At 38.3% G+C, this 17,470-nt stretch overlaps 1 protein-coding gene across 4 annotated transcripts in view; it reads right to left on the bottom strand.

The window, feature by feature from the left end:
• Positions 1-15,591, bottom strand: part of rftn1b (raftlin, lipid raft linker 1b) — a 150,893-nt gene extending 135,302 nt beyond the window's left edge. Inside the window, exons 1-2 of one of the 4 annotated variants that reach the window (XM_015034753.1) lie at positions 15,256-15,587; positions 14,917-15,094 (exon numbers count right to left, since the gene is read on the bottom strand). The gene's annotated coding sequence lies outside the window, so the exon portion shown is untranslated. Of the gene's footprint in view, positions 1-14,916 lie in introns of all 4 variants that reach the window. The other 3 variants (XM_015034755.1, XM_015034752.1, XM_015034754.1) reach the window with 3 other exon arrangements.
• Positions 15,592-17,470: the final 1,879 nt, after the last annotated feature.

Below are 17,470 nucleotides of genomic sequence, written 5' to 3'. Positions count from 1 at the left end.
TTGCATAGACAGTAGTGAGATGTGGCGGAAACGTGCTTATTTTAAAAGAGACACACGTAAGAGTACATTTAAAAATCAATGCTACATGTAGTGCCTGCAACTATAAACTGAACAAATCAAAAGTGACATTTGCTTACGGAAAGTAGGGCTTAAAATGATTTATAGAAGTTCTGCAAACAATGTCTCTGGGTGTCACCAAGTTGAAGTTCCGACTTCTTAACTGGGATATCTTGTCTTAGGTTTGATGTCAAAGAGTTACGACTTCCCAGGTAACTGGAAAGCAGCATTAAAAGCAATTTCCTCCCTCCTTCCCCCATTATTCAGGATGCTGCCCTGCAGTTTACCAAAAAGGATCTTGAGTTACTCTGGCATCACAGAAAACCAAAAGAATCTCAATTTTCCAACTGTTGGATCTCCTCTGTCTGCCTGCAGTGACTTGTAAATAACTTTAGTCATTTCTGCCTCGGCCCTGGGGAGAAAGGGCAAAACAAGAATGGTGGGTGCGGCACAGTCGGCACTGCCATGCAGTCTGAGAGACGCAGGAGATGAAGCAGCCAGAACAATAGGATGGGGAGTAAGAGAGGTCAAGGAAGTGGTGTGAAAGGAAGACAAGGTGAATGAGGGAAAAGTGGAAAGGAATGCTTCGAGACTGGTGAGGTGAAGGTGAACGGATGTAGCTTTATAGTTTAGCTCACAGAGGAACTGCAAAGTGTTTTTGAGTTGCAGGAATTTACTTCTGTAAACTTACGCAAATCGGAATTCCAAACAATACATTTTCTAAGTGGAAACACCATTTTCAAAAAATTATAGGTTTATTTTACTTAAAGTTTTTGTGCTAGGATGAAGTGGGGTTTTTTTGGCTGCAATGAAATTAGTGTGTTTTGCAAAACCGCAATGGCAACATTTATTTTGCATCATACGAGTCATGTGATCAAAAACCAGACATTACTGCTGGTGGGAAAGAAAAAGACGACGACAGGAAGAGGACGGCACGTATTTTTAACGGCTTATCGCGTGGACAAACATATTCAAGCGGGATTTTAATTGTGTTTCTTATTTAATGGAAACACCGCAATTGCGAAATTTTGTTCTTACGACATTAGTGGAATATGAAAGTTTTCAGAACCTGTTGCCCCTGCTTTCACTCAGTGTTTCTGAAATCTGGTGAGTATCAGGGATACTTTACATGGACGATGGACATCAAATACAAATGAAAGAGAAGCAGGAAAAGAGAGCCATTGATTTGACTTTTGCTGAATTAGAAACGATCCGTGTGTTCTACCTTTTGTCTCCCAGTAATGGCATTTTCAGGTTTTATTCGATAAGAGGCTTTATCCGAGCTCATGAGCCAGAGATCGAGTTGCTTTGTTGGGGTGGGGTTCACTTTCCATTGGTCCCTTCAACCAAAACATCCCAAAGCACTTTGAGTTGTGCTAAGTGGGATAGACAACATCAGCGCTGCGTTTTCTACATGTCAGTCAACAGCAGTTTATCAGTCTGAGGCCTGTCCAGCCTTCTGCTTTCACACTGATCAAATGGGTCACAGCCTCTGGGAATTTGCAAAAGTATTAAACAGAATTAATTGATTTATTTCTTTGAAGGGCTCCACTGACGCACTTTCAGATAAAACAGTTGATAGGAGTCAAACTATTAAGAATTACCTGTCAGAAGACATAAAGCAAAGCAAATTAAAGCCAGCTATCAAACCAAAGCTTCTTTTTACTGGACAATACATCTCAAACACACCCTGACATCTAGTTTTTATCTTTGGAAAAAATGTGTAGCGCCACAAAGGACCAGTCCTAAAGAATCTGACTTTCATGCCGGAGATCAGCACAACTTTGAGACGATTGAGAAACAAAGCATTCTTAAGATCATAAGATGCGTACTGCGGCTGGAGTCAAAGATTCAAGAGCCACCACACACACAGATGTATTCGAGATATGGGTCACAACTTTCTTATTCCTCGTAAGCCGATCCTGAACCACAGAGGGTCAGAAGCACGTTTCCTCAGCTAAGAACAATAAAAAAAGACTTGATTGGTGCTCAGTGCTCCAAATCCTTCATTATAGATGGAAGTAATACTTGCATATCATCCAGTCATCAGTATTTTTTCCTTCCACTCAATTTTCTCATCTTATTCTTAGTACTTCGTGGACATTCTTTAGCAGTGATCTCTTGTTGCTTACCTTTCTTGTGGAGGCTTTAAATGACTGCTGGTCAAATTTCAACCTACCAACTTTCCCATGTATATCATAACAGACTAGATGTAGCTTTTCTGGATTAAAAAAAGAAAAAATTAATGCTCTAAAAACTATTCAGTAAAATTGTTTTTTGGGGTTTTCACTAGGTGTACGCTATAATCATCAACATTAAAAGAAACAAATGTTTGAAAGATATTACGTTGTGTTTTATTAATCAATAAAAGAGATCAGTGTTACTTTTGGATTGAGTTATAGAAGAATTTAAAATATTTTGTGATATTAAGTTTGTGTTTCTTGGTTTAAGCTGCATTGACAGAAACGTGGCTGCTCATGTATGTCCTGCAGTATTTGAGCAGGCGAACATAAAACACAGCAACACATTTGAGTCTAAAGTTCCTCACACCGAGTCTCCGAAGCCGACAGAAGCACCAAGCTGTGGCGATAAAATGACACGTCAAACGATTTTACAAGGCACCGCAGCAGCCGACTCCTCACTCTCCAGCGCTGTGTGGTTCTGGGTTCTGCAGTCCAGCAAAACATGTGAATTGCATCTACTAAAATAAAGTCATAAATAAACTGAAACAATATTAGCTAAAATCTTAGCCATAAGATTTTCTTTACATAATCTCTTTATGTAAAGAAGTTTTAAAGTTTTGAGTCCTTGTCAAATGGCAGTTTGACTAAAGTCCTACAGAAGGAAAGGCTTGTAGAGCCTCTTATTTTGGAGGAGACCCCATAAGGGAAAGTCTTCATGTGGATAATGTTTTTATTTATTTTTTTATTTTTAAATCTCTTTATCTTTACTTTAATTTCTTTGTATTTCTCTTTCTGACTGTTTATGTTTTTATCTTTTTTTTAAATCTCTCTCTTTCTCATTCTTTATTCAATGTCACATGCTGTTTTTATTTTAATTATATAAAGCACTTTAAAATGCCTTGCTGCTGAACTGTGCTATACAAATAAAATTTGATTGATTGATTGATTGATTGATTGATTGATAAGTGTTTTGAACATGTTTAGTTGTTCCTGGATAATTTAAAAAAAAAAACCAGTAGATCAATATGTCCATGCCAAGAAACACTTTGGTGCATCAGTTCAAACAGGTTGCAGTAACGACTTTTAAAACTGTGCACACTAAACTATAGACCTGTAATGTACTTGAAATAAACTTCATACAGCTTTTTTAACTGTAACTTTTTTTTTCTTGTATTTTATTTTTAGATCTCTTATTACAAATTTCTTCTGCTACGATAAAGCTACTGATGCCAGCAGCTTTATCCTAGGCTTGTCTCTCAAACATTTTGTGCACAGTAAATTTTTCTCTATTTTTGTGATGAGCACAGCATCTTTCCTGCCACTGAAACAATAGCAGTTGTCTAATTAGACGACGAAATCCTTGTAAAGCTGCAGATTTTCACAGCAAGTCTTTTTTTTTTTTTTTTTATCTGCCACAATGAGAGGTAGGCTTTAGATTGTCATTTGATTCACTATTCATGCAGAAAAACGGGTTTATGGAGCTTTAAATTAGAGTTATTCTTATTAGAAAATCACACTTCAGCATGAAAGATGATCATACAAAGAGCCTATCAGGCTTCAGTGTTAGTGACAGCACATAATGCTGCCTGACTGAGATCTCCCCCACATTACACGACCACGTTACAGGCCTTTGATAGTTGCGTTGGACAGATCAAACCCAGCAGTTTGGCAAGCTTCAGAATGGATTAATAGACGAAGACATTAATTAGGACGCTTTTTTCTCCTGTTCTTCTCCATGTAGTCTCGCTTTTAAGCCAGATTTCTCCAGTTTGCTTTCAAATGCTTTATCTCCTCTGTGCTCTGGGCCAGTTTTAAATGTTTGATCTTTTTAATCTGACAAGAAAAGTCGAGCTCCGAGATGATTTTGGTGGTGAATACTTGAGTGCAATGTGGGAAGTGCAGGTGAATAAGGGATCATCGAGAAAATGGGATATAATGGGAATGCAGGAACAGCAAATGTTGGTTTGAAAACTTTAGATGATCAATAATTGAAGCGTAATCCACACTTAGAATAAATCAATTTTTTATCAGAGTAGAAGAACTGAAATCCAAACTTTTATTTCAATAAATGTATTTTCACTGGGAGTATTTACAGTACTTACAAAAATGTGTTGTTTCTAAGGACAATCTCATATTTAAAGTTTTCAAAGCCCTGTTCTCTAACAGGATATCCAGGGTCTTTGGAAAATAAACTGACCAAAAAGCATCGTTTCACTATATTTAACAGTATTTTGTCACATATTCACGCTTTTTTTCACGCTAAACCCACCTGGCGTATTTGTAGCTAAGCTGTTGCTCAGACATGGATAAAAACAAGGGAGAAGGCGGGAGTTATGTACAGTACGGTATGACTGCTCAAAGTTTCGAGTCATGTTAGGGTGTTTTTCAATCGCCTGATAGGTCATTTCAAATATACACAGTTTCTGTATTTTTAGTAACCGCTCATGTTTTTACCAAAGGTTTTGTGCATTTATTTTTCAGTTACACATATAGCTACATGCATAATGCTCTACATCAGTCACAGAAAGACAGAAAGGAGAAAGCTTTTAGTGTTAGAGGACCTTGGTAAACATGCAGCATTGAAGCTTTACTCATCTCAGTGGAACATCTAAAGTAGATAAGTGGGACACGCGCTCTGCACACTTTTGGTTTACTTTCTCATGATGAATGAGGGAAAATCCCATCTGTAGCGTTCAGATAATTGTAGGTGTAGAAAACTGGCCATTCATGTTTGTTCTGTCCATCATTTCATCACTGTTATCTCTGAACTAGATCAGAACTAAGCAGGTTTAATTGACGTCAGCTGCACAAACTGTGTCATTTAACACATCTTGTTTTTGTTTTGTTTTTTTTATCTTATCTTATATAGATTTAACCAGGGAAGTGTGAGAAAAGAAAATGCTCCATTGGCAAACATGTTTAGTTTGGGAAGTTACAAGGATATTAACTTATTCATTCTGTAAGATCTGAAAATAATAATATTTTGTCAATTTTCCAAGCAGTGGAGCTGCATATGAACGAACTCACACACCCCTGATGTTGAATCTGGAAATCCCCTTCTTCCTTTCTTCTTTCCTTCCAACATTTACATGAGTTACATTATGTGACCAATGTGGACCTTTTTGCAGATTCAGCAGATCAGAAACAGGATTTTCCTCTGCTTCACTGATTTTAAATGTAAAGCAATGGTCCTGCTGCTTCCTGGGGGAATATTTGCACGTTTATTTTTCCTTACTGTATCAGAGCAGACACAGATGTAAAAGTCAGGATTACCATTAAAAGATATACATTTTTACTTTTTCAGCTTTATTATTTAAAGCACTCTGAACCCTTTGTAGAAGCAAATCTGTGATAAAGAATCCATAAATCTAGGTCATTATCTTTACTAACAAAGTTCTTTTCCTCTGCAGTTTCTTCTTTATTTGTTCTCTTGGTTTTGAGAAGTTTTACACAATGTTTCTTTGAGCTTATGCTACTTTTTTTTGCCTCTTTTTACTCTAGTTTTTGCTCTTAAAAGCACACTGTGCAGCGTAGGCTTTAAAACTAGCAAATGTATCAGATAATAAAAACCATCAATTCAATCAGCTTGCACCAAATGTGCAATAATAATCACGAAATAAGCTCATTGAACGTTATTCACCAACTGAACTGGATTTAACTGAGTTGGTCACGTGGAACAAATCTTGGAACTTTTTTTTCCAACGTCTGATATGAAACAAAAGATAAATATGTGGAAAAGCAACTCATTCACACTGTTGGGTAGGATGGAGGTTCTCCTTATTTCTCTGCTAATGATTAAAAAAAGGGAATACCAGGATTTATTACCAAAACTGTGTGGATGGACGCTACAATAAAACTGATCTTTATTGAATCTTTGATCAATGATCCAAAATGTATGCCCAAGCCAACAGAGAAATGCTTTATTACACTCAAATTCAATGTTATTCCAATGCCATCTTAGGCCTAAAATAACTTATTTGAGCTGAGAGAAAGAAAATGACTCTGACCAGTCCAAAACAATTATGCAAAGAGGTCTAGTCAAAGATTCCTCTTTCTCTGTGCTCCAAACTTGTTAAATGTTAAAGACGACGACAAAGTCCTCTCATAATGACAACATGGAGGAAAAGGATTTTGTAATGAGGGATTTCCCCCCTGAATAAATTAATAAGAGCAACATTTCCAAAGTAAAACTTTTTATCTTTTAGTCTTTTACTCTTCCAGGCCTGACAGTAAATGTATAAAACAGAAAGAAAAGGGAACTAATTGTGTTTTCTGACAAATAGAAAGTGTCTAAAGATTCCTTCTCATCCTTTGAGTTTAGAAGCTTTTCTTTGAGGTAATAGGTCAAACTTAAATGACTACAATAACAAAACATGCTAATTTGTAATTTGTTAGAGTAGACTAAAAGATTACAAAAAAGTCTGGTTTGAAGTAACAAAGAAATGAAAATCAGGAGTTTCATCCATAGTTGAAGAAAGCATCACATTTAAACCTAAAAATCCCTGAAAGGATGGCCCTGGTTGCCAAATCTGAAAATATTATTGCAACTCTTTGAGCTATTTTTGTTTAAAGTGTCCAAGGGCGATTCATATTTTAAAAAGGACGGATTGAACATAAATACAAGGAGGCTGGAAGACGGTAAGTGGAGCCGAGGCGAATGCGAATAAACAATAGAGGCTGTCAGAGGATTCTCGGCCGTTTCAAGGCTTCCAGTGTCTCCAAAGAGTGCAACAGCCTTGGCCCACCTTCATCTCCCCTCAGTCTCAAGGCCCGGTCTGTCCTCGCACACAAATGCCCACACACACACACACACACACACACACACACACACACTCCCATCCAGGGAGATATTGCCATGGGAACAAACCCCTCTACGACCATCCTCATCTCTGGAGAAGAATAGCACCAATCTTCTGCAACCTTTCCCGCTTTCATTGTTGGATTTTTTTCCCTCCCTTTCTTCCTGGTCCCTGTAAGGTTTCCATCGCTCCTCATCTCCTGGAAAAAAAAAATCCTTGTTTCCATGCAGTACCAAACATTCACGTCCCTCACGATTTATCACTTTTTTGGAAGATTTCTGAAATATGAGAAAACATTTAGCTTGACTTTAGCCAACAAAGAATAAATTCAAAGCAATGAAGTCGCAATAATATCGGACAAAAACAGGAAATGCTCTGGTTTCTCCCGTCTCTCCTATTTTCTCTATAACACGAGGGGTTTAGAAGAGATTTCCCATGAGTGATTCTTTGCTTTCTTTGAAATTGCTCTGGGCAGGTCATTTTTTATTAACGCTAGCTCCGGCTCAGTTCTTGGATTTTTATGCACCTTATTGACATGTCCATGTTGGACATTACCCAATCAATAGTGCTGCAATTTTCCTGACCACCCATTACAACACAAGTTGCTTTGACTGAAAGAAATGTCTGGGGAGCTCAGCTTTTATTTCTGTAGTCTGAGACAAAGCTGCACCCCTGCCTCAATATTGACTTTTATTTTTTTATATGATTGTACAAATAATCTCAATGTGTCATCATTGGTTAGGAGTAAAATGCCAGTTTCAAATAACATAATATCTATAAAGCTGAGATGAGTGAAGAAAAGTGTAGTTTGGCCCAAAAGTATTCATACTAACAGAATAAATGAAATTTTTTTTACTGGTTTTACTAATTATAGTATATTAAACAATCCCTTATATGACTCTCAATAATAAAAAGATAAGTCATTATTGGCATAAAAGAAACTCACCTTCCAAACCTTCTCATATCCCACAGTAGATTTGTATGTTTGTTAAAAAAAAATTAAAAATTAAATGAAACATGAAATCAAATCAAAAATAAATAAAACAATGAGTAAAAAAATTAAAAAAGATAAATAAGAAATCACAACAAAACAGCATATATTAGTGTCGGTCTCCATACACTGAATGCAATAGAGAGCACAATATGGTTTACATGAGTCAATGATTACCTTAATCAAATTTCACACGCCACAGAGGGGTTCACAGTGCCCAGATCAGATAGCAAACAGAAAGTGATTAAAGTAGCTGTTTGCTAAAAGACTGGAGCGAAAGAAAGTCAACATGCTGTCAGAAAATAAACGATGCGGCGACTCGCTGAAGAAAATACATTCAGAACCTAAATAAGGAACCTGGCAGCAGCTGAATGTAACAGATATGCAAATTTACCACCTTGCAAAAGTATTTAACTATATCACAATTTGTCATGTTACAAGGACAAACTCCAATGTGTTGGATTTACATTTTATGCAAATGCAGGAGGGGGGAAAAAATGATGTGACGTAAAAACACCTGACTACAAAAGAAAGTTACTGAACGAAGCGTGAAATGAAGAAGCAGGACGGCCTGACCTGGCAGCACGGAGTCAAGACGGCGTTCGTCAAAGAATGACAGGAAACAGAAGATACGCTGATGGAAGCTGATTGCTGGATGGAGACCAGGTGAGAGTGATTACTGACTGAATACAGCTGTGACAGAAACCTGGGGCTAACGGGTTTGTCTAAAATGAAGGCCCTGAATTCATCGAAGAACCAGGTCTGAGCCGGTCGGGTTTTTTGTCGACGGTGACGACTGGAAGTGAGCAACAATGAAAATAAACAAAATCTGGTAAAAAATGGAGCTCAAAATCTTACTGAGTTTCTATATGACTTATTTAATCCTTTTGAATAAGAAATGGGGTGGTTTTTTTTGATGTTTTTTTAGCAAAAACACATCAAAGGAGACTTATTATATGTTCTAAATGTGAATTTTGCACATTTTTATACTTTCATTTGGGTTTCAACTGCTCCTAAAACTAATCAAACTGCTTTAAAAGAAAAAAACCTCCAAGTGTTTTTGGCTAATAAGTTCATGTTACTTGGTGTCACAATCAATGGGCACTGCACCATTACCTAGCAACCACAGCCAAACCCAGCCCCGTCACCTAGCAACCACAGCCAAACCCAGCCCCGTCACCTAGCAACCACAGCCAAACCCAGCCCCATCACCTAGCAACCCAAGCAGAACTTTACAAGTTACATTCCACATAAAAATGGTTGAATCTGCAAATAGTGAACGACAAATATTCAGGGTTAAGACATCTCATACAAAGTCAAAAGGTGACAAAGAACTAAAGGACTAAATGTATAAAAACTTCAACAGGACACTGAAGCAAAGATACAAAATCAAAACTCTGTCCTTAGTTGCTTTCAAAGCATTTTACAAATACCATCCTGATAAATGCTGTAAATAAAATCCAGCACAACCTGTTTCTAATTTGTTCTCAGTGGAAATACATCTGTTTGTTTCGGAACATGACTGAACAAACAAGTTGTGGAGATCCTTACTTTACAAAACAATAGAAATATATCCTGTAACACGAGGAAACAAGAAGAGTACAACTGCAAGACTGCAAACCTATCAAGGTAATCAGGAAAGCTGTTAAGAGTTTATAGGAAGACGGGTTCAGCTAAATCAACACACATTTGTTGCTTTGTCTTGATCTCAATCCCAACAAAATACACCAAAATTTGTCGTCGTAACTTGACAAAATTTGAAAATGTCCTGGTGAGCTGAATATTTTTTTTTACAAGGCACTGCATGCTGGGCTTATTACAAAAAGGATAGATTGAGTGGGAGTTAGCTGTTGGATTTAATAGTCATTGTTTAATATGGGTGATAATATAAAATTATTAATAAAGGTCACAAATCTACCTTCATAAATGTTACAGTCATCAATAAAGGTTAAAACTATGAATAAAAATGTCTGCCAAATAAAGTAGCTGGATTAGCTAATCATTACAAAACACCTCCTCTAACATTAGAAGGAGCTCATTAGATGCCGCAATCATCTTTCTTATTCTCGTCAATGTGAGTAATGCTTATCAAGATGACATTTACGAGCCAGAATTAGGTTTAAAGGAAATATAAAGAGCTAAGGACTCTGTCAGCTCTGTGCACCTCCTATAATGTGAAGCTTAGGAGTTAACTATTCTTAGCAAAAGTGACGCATCTATTAAATTTACATAAAAAAAAATCAATTTAATAATTTTATAATGTAGCATTGCATTCAATCTGACAGAACGGGAATAAATGTTTAGAAAAGGAAAATACTGATAGTAATTTAAGACCTGCAAATCGGTTTCATTAAGCAAAAATATAACTATCATATAATTTCCTTCCCTTCCCAAGTGAAGCCATATGTTCCCTTGCAGTTTGGGTTATTAAATGTCTACATTAGTCCTCGTTTGAACTTTCTGCGTTGAGTAATGGCTCCCATTTTGGTTTGACATCGTACCAGAGTAGAAACCACAACCACTTCCCCGTTTACAGCAGCCGTGCTCCAGTGGGGCGGGCTTCTCTGCTGTAAATGGTTTCTATATCTTCTGTACATGTGCCTGTCTTTACAATGTGTCTGTGAACAGCTGCGTGTAGAAGGTCATGCGTTTCTGTGTGCTGGTCAGAACGTGTTGTGTGTCTGCAGTAAATGTATTCTTGTACAGACAACTGACTATAATCTGAACAAATTTATGTCCTGTCTGTGTTTACATTCATGCTACATTAGTGTTTTTGTATAGATATCATGAAACTGGATAAGTTTAATTTCTTGTTTATCTTGCAAGTAGGTTGTGTTGATGGCTTTGTCTGAATGCATCATCGAGAGGACGACATATCTTCTTATTTTTATAGTTCCAGATTCCTGAATGATGAGTTGGATTTGATTAAAGAGTTAGCAATAAGAAAGGTAGACCTCAAGTGACAAACCCCCAAACATTAGGGTTGTATGTTTATGTTGCCATACATATTTTGACGGTTTTGTGTAAATTTGTTTAGTTCCCCATTATTTTGTCTAAAACCATCTCAGTGCTGGCCTCCTTTGGTTGAAGTCTCCTATTTGTTTAAAGTGGTGCAGCTTTGCATCAAACAGCCCTGCGTTCAGGTATTAAACCTTCTCACTCAGACACACACCTCCACCCACTGGTGAGTCAGGAGTTGGACTAGTTGGACGATGCATGGCCGCATGGAGGATTGATCAATGCTGTTACTCAGCTTCTCAAATGTGTGACTTATTTGCAATACGCATCACAATGTGCCACACTTGGCCACGCCTCTCCACATTTCTTGGCTCCGCCCTCTTTTGTGGTTTTTTTTTTTTTTTTTTTTTTTTCTAAATTTGCCAGGGGTATGGTTAAACTATTGAACATTTAGTATATTGTAAAGTGGCTGGGATTAAAGTTGCTAAATGGTGACATTTATGTTTGTGTTGAACATTGTGCCGTTTTGAATAAAGTTCATTACCAATCGGTCTGAGGCCATGGATCTGGACTACATCCTTATGGTGCTGTGGTTGATGAGTCTTTTATAGAAGAGGTGTAGGGCCACTAATTAAGGGAAAAAAATTTGATTTGTTTTCCTCAGAAATTTGACTTTAATCTTCTGACATCAGCGGTCAGAACTCAGAAAAAAATGTGAATTTTGAGATTAAGTCATAATTCTGAGATAAAAAGTTGAAATTCTTTTTTATTCATTCATTTCAGTGGCCCTGATCTTCTTCTGTGATCTCTGCCTCCAGTAGAGTAGCTTAAGTTTCTCAGTGTCTTGTTCATGAGAGATGGCAGATTGGAGCAGGGCACTTACAGATGGGTTGGAGTTAACCTTTGCAGACCTGGGCCAAAATGTGAAGCAACTTCATTTACTGGTCTATCCGTATTCTCAGACATGGCATTCAATCATGACTGAAACTTTTAGATCCAGCATAAGAGATCAGAGGAGGCGGTCTGTCATCTGTGGAGGGTTGGAGCAGACCTGCTGAGTCAGATGTTTAGGCCGTTTGGTCAGGAAGTCTTCTGGGTCATCCCGCCCTTTGAGACGGAGGAGTCAGAGATCTCTTAGTTTCCCTCCTGGATCGTTTGCTCCAAAGGCCTGACGTGACTCATGTTTGATCTTTGGTGTAACAAGTCCAGATGGTGCTAAAGATCCTAATTAGATGATCTACCAACTAGTGAATGTTAAAGGAATAAGAATAAGTTTGTTTGGGAGAAGAAAATGAAGCAATAACATTCTGAGAGGTTTTGGGTTTAATTGTGCTAAACTTTCACTAAGAGTAACTTTAAACTAAACTGTTTCCATGCAAGTTCACGATAGCGTTATGCAGTACTGTTTGGAGTATTAATAAAGTGAAACTTCTAATCATGAAATTAAATATCAAATTTATGATCTGGTCATGGAAACAAGCTTTTTTTTCTATGTTTCAGAAGACACATAGAAAGTTTTAGGAAACACTGGTCTATCCGTTCAGAAAGAAAATACTGTTTTTAACTCCATTATAGTCAAATGTTTTTAATTTAGGCTTATAAATAGGGTTCACGTTAATAAGGTCAGATAAAATAAGTTTATGTCGTTACTATTCCTTACTTTGTATCCTGTGTTTCTGATATAATCTACACAAAAGAAACCCTGAATGATAAAACATAATCATGCAAAGCGTGTGTGTGTGTATGTGTGTGTCTAAGAGAAAACTCCTGACCCTCCTGCGCTGTCGAGTTATCGCCGGCTGGTTCTCCACATCTCACCAGCTGGAACCAATTAACAGCAGTTCACTGAGACTGAGCTCTCTCACTCACTTTCACCCCCAAACACACAGTCATTTTTCTTGTTCACTCCACCCCTGGCTCTTCCTCTCTGCCCCTCGACAGTCCTGGACTCCTCCTTCAACCCGTGCAAGTTGTTTTCCCTTTAAACCTCCAGCTGCAGGCTCACTCGAACGAATGTCCGACTCAGAGAACAACCAGGTAAACATTCACATGGAGAAAAGGATAAACCAGCAGGAATTAGACTTATTTTATTGTCAGTGCGCAAAGACACAACAGAAATGAAATGTCATCCTTGACCACTGGAGCACACACAAAAAAGTTATTAGCTTACAGCATAACTTTTTTTCTACAGGATTTAACAATGAAAGCTGTAGCCAGGTGGACAAGTCCAATCCAATCACCTTAAAGAAGCAACTGCTGCTGCCCATCAATCTGAGAAGGGTTGCAGTGCCAAATCCTTCATTCGACTGCAGGGATTCTCTGCTTGTGGCTGTGGGGGCCGTCTGTGACTCTTTCGATCTTCAACCGATTTTAAAAACTTACCTAAAATGATGAGGGATGCTTTTTTTGTTTTTTCAACCTTAATGCAATGTCTGCATTGAAGTTTCACAGCATATTGACACAAATAGTGTAACTGAATATTTATTTATTCTGCTGGGTTCTACGCTTAGTTTTTTTTATTTGAGTAAATTATGTCAACTTATTTAAGTATTTTTGGTAAATAATGAAGGGTATCTTGATAAGAATATTAAGTTGTACTAAACATTTTCTTTGAAAAATAGGAATGAACTGAAACACTTTAATTTTCAGTATAAAAACACATCTTAATGTATCTATTTAAAAACTTTACGCTATACTCTTTGCAGCTTATATTCAGAAGAAGTTGGCACAAAAATGTTTTTTTGCATTGCACATTTTACTGACCACTCTTCTACAGATTATTTGCCATTCACAATTGTGAAATATTTAAGACACCTGCCAGTCTTCCCCGGAGAACGAAACGCCCTGAAAAAACGTACAGCTCCAAACCAGAGTCAGATAAAATAACATGCTAATGAACTCCTTAATTAGCATGTTAAAGGTACAATCAGTGATAGGATTTAAGTTTGGAGGGGTCAACAGAAGACCGCTGCTTCTCTCTAAAAAGCTTACGAAAACATAACCAGTGCACCCCAATAAACCGTCAGACATCTGGAACAGCAGCCTCTGGACATATGAGAACAAAGTAGAAATATTTGGTCACAACGTATACGAGTAAATATGTTTGGAGGGAAAAAAAAAAAAAAATCAGCATGTTCATGCATATACCTCATACTAACTGCATAGCACAATGGTTTGATGATCTGTGCTTGTTCTGCAGCCACAGCGTTTATTTACCCAGCCATGAACTCCTTCGTATACCAAAAATGTGCGGAAGCCATCTGTCTAACAGCTGAAGCTGAAGCTAGACCCAAACTGGGTCATTAGCAGGACAATGGTCCCAAACATAGCAAAAAACCTACAACAGAGTTCCTGCAAAAGAAAACAGACAAGATGTCGCAACCGACCAAAGTCCAGATTTGGATATGATTGAACTCCTGAGGTTGAACCAGAAAAGACATGCGAGGAAACAAATGTCAGCAGAACCTGAGTGTGATGAAGAGCATGCCAGGTGCTTCTGTAAGCAGGTTGCATTTAATTTGTCTTTATGATTGTACAATACAACAGTTCAGAAATAAACTTGTGATTCTTGTCACAAGTGACAACATCCATATCTGGGTTTAATCTGTGGCCAATCTCACACTTCTTCTTCGTCCTGAATATAAATAGATCATCGGATCTATTTATATTCAGGATGACTGTTTGTTTTTGCATATTGCTCTGAGGCGATCAAACATCTTGCATGCGGTGGCTGTGGATTTAAAGCTGTGTGTCGGACACACTCATGGATTGTGGTGTGAATCAGCTCCCTGTTGCACAGTAAACACTTACAGCCATGTGGTTTAAGTTTACAGTGGCTGCTATCCAGAGGATCAGGCGGGAGCGCACAGAGCAAAACATCTGTTAAGACACACACATGCTGAACGGCTGAAACGAGAAGCAAACTTACCTGTTTCACAATCTGGTTGAGAAGTTCACTGCTTGGAGACAAATCCAGAGCGTCCGTCAGAATATCTCATTCTACTTTAGAGGTGTGAAAGAGAAGAACACTGCTTCAGATGTTGTCCAACAAGCTGACGGAGGTTGCAGAGGAGCGGGCTCTCTGAAGGGAAAACACAACCCTCCGTCTGAGAAACAAGCAGAAACAACAGCTCCAGCGGTTGGCTTCGTTTTCCCCCCTCTTCAGCACCTAGCGGAGCTCAAACACACTTGTACACTCGGTGCGTTTAGGTCATGCTCAAAGTATGTTGTGCAAGCTCAGGGAAACCACATCCTGTCACATATTTACCTCCCTCTTGTCTCTCTCTCTCTCTCTCCCTCTCTGCAGCCTATCTCTCTGTGGTGTTCTACCTCTTTTTCCTGTGCACTCGTCTCTCTCTGCCCTGTGATTGTCTGAAGCAAACTGAGCGCTCTGACCCGGCGTCTGCTCTGAGCAGCCTCTCTCTGCGTCTGTCTCTCTGGCAGCCGCTCTGGTTCCACACGACTGACTGAAGAATCCATCTGAGGAGAGGGAAGGGGAAGGAGGAGGGGGATGACAGGGAGGCTGGCAGGAGGAGGAGGAAAGGCGGGGGGCTTTATGTGGGAAATACCAGAGTCAGAGGAAGGGAAGAACAGCGGGGAGGTTGGCCGGTGTTGTTTCGGGAGTGAAGGACTTAAGAAAAGGTGGGCAGATCAATAATTTGTTAGGGAGAAAGATGTGAAGTCGATAATGGTGTGGCTGAAGACGTTCATGTTGCGCTGAAATCTATTTTATTCTGTTTTTGTCTTTGTCACGCTTAACATTTCTCTGATCAAACAAATTTTAATATATCAAACAAACACGACTAACTACAAATTTCAGTTTCAAGTTCAAGCAATCATTACATTTTTATTTTAAATAAAAGCAACTTCCTAAATTATCGTCCTCCTGTGAGGAAAAAGTAATTACCCCCTGAACATAATCACGGCCTTGGCTACCACTGGTGACAACAGCGGCTGTGAAGTGTTTGTGAAAACCAGCAGTGAGTCTTTTACATTACTCTGGATGAATTCTGGCTCACTATTCTTTGTCGGGTTTCAAGCGTGAGCTTTCTCTTTAAGGTCATGCCACTGTGTCAAAATTGGTGGCCTAGTCAAAGACTGGATTTTGAGTTCTAATTAGATGTTTCTATGGGTTCTTTGTGGTCTTCTAGAATAACTAATATTTTCAGTCGACCGGTCATTAATCGGAAGGTTCTGCAGTCATTACCGGTCTGGGTTAATGGCTTCCTCTGTGGTTTGCTGAGGTTTCAAACCTCAGAAACAACTTAAACCCTTTCAAAGATGCATATCTGATTTTTAATGGCTTTATTCTGGGGCATAATGTGTTTTTCTTTGAGCTCTTTTAACCGACTTCATGTTGGCGATTAGGTCCTATTTAAGAGATTGAACCAAAGTATGTGGCTCGTCACACTTTAAACATGGCTTAGCTAATGATCAGTTTTTACATAGGGCTAGGCTGGATTGAAGTTATTTTTTGGCTTAGTAAATTAAACCATTTGAAATCTGCAATTTGTATTCTACTTTGATATTGAAGTTCTTTGGGTTTTTGTTGATGTGAAATATCTTAATGCGACAAAAAATCAAAACTCAGATGAAATCAGTAAGGGGACTGGTCTTTTTCTTATCTTGTCTCAGTAGTGGCCATGCATGTTCAGGAAATACAGTAAAACTGACCAAGCATTTAAAAACACAGTGTGTGTCTAAAGCAGCAACAGCGGGCATTTGAGCAACAGAAGAAAACAGATTTTTCTTCTTCCATAGATGAGACATGGTTTGGCAGCACTATGAGGCAGGGGGGACATAATGTTATGCCTCACCAGTGAGTTAATCGCAAATAGTAGCAATTAAAGCACAAAACAGCACCAGCTTTAGTGCATGACTTACTTTAACCAAAAATGACAGCAACAGTGATTCACGTTAGTTAAAAAGACGCATCTGTATTGCCTGAGAAAGGATTTCAACTGTGCAACTTCGGTTAATGGTCCAGGTTGCAGGTTTATACCCTGATAAACCCATCAAGGTATAAAAACATTACGTAAAATCATTTGGATACCAAACAGCGTGAAAAGTTCATTCTGGGTTCAGTGAAGCTTAAAGCAGAGAGGTGAACAAAGAAATGAATACATCAAATACGCTGACAGACGATGTTGTGCATCCACATGTTTCTTCAGATTTAAAGGAGGTGCAAACAGGCCAATTAACACCAGAGTGTGTTTCTGCTGCCCCCTAATGGACCAAAACAAACATCCGCAGGTTCCACGTTCAATGCAAATGGACACAAATAACAGCAGGATGATAATGAGGAATCAGCAGGGGAGGTCTGATGATGCTTCCCTTCACGTCTGACAAACAAAGAGATTACCTGGGACTCGTAGATCCTGAAAGGTACGAAGAAAAAGGTTGGATCCAGTTAAAAGCAGCTAAAAATAAAATGTAATTCTTAAAATGTTATATAATTTTTATATAATTCCCAGTTTGTTTGT

This window comes from Poecilia latipinna, unplaced genomic scaffold, assembly GCF_001443285.1.
Source record: "Poecilia latipinna isolate Pla-1442-1.1 unplaced genomic scaffold, P_latipinna-1.0 Scaffold310, whole genome shotgun sequence".
NCBI lineage: Eukaryota > Metazoa > Chordata > Actinopteri > Cyprinodontiformes > Poeciliidae > Poecilia > Poecilia latipinna.
This window is presented reverse-complemented; position numbering and strand designations above follow the sequence as displayed.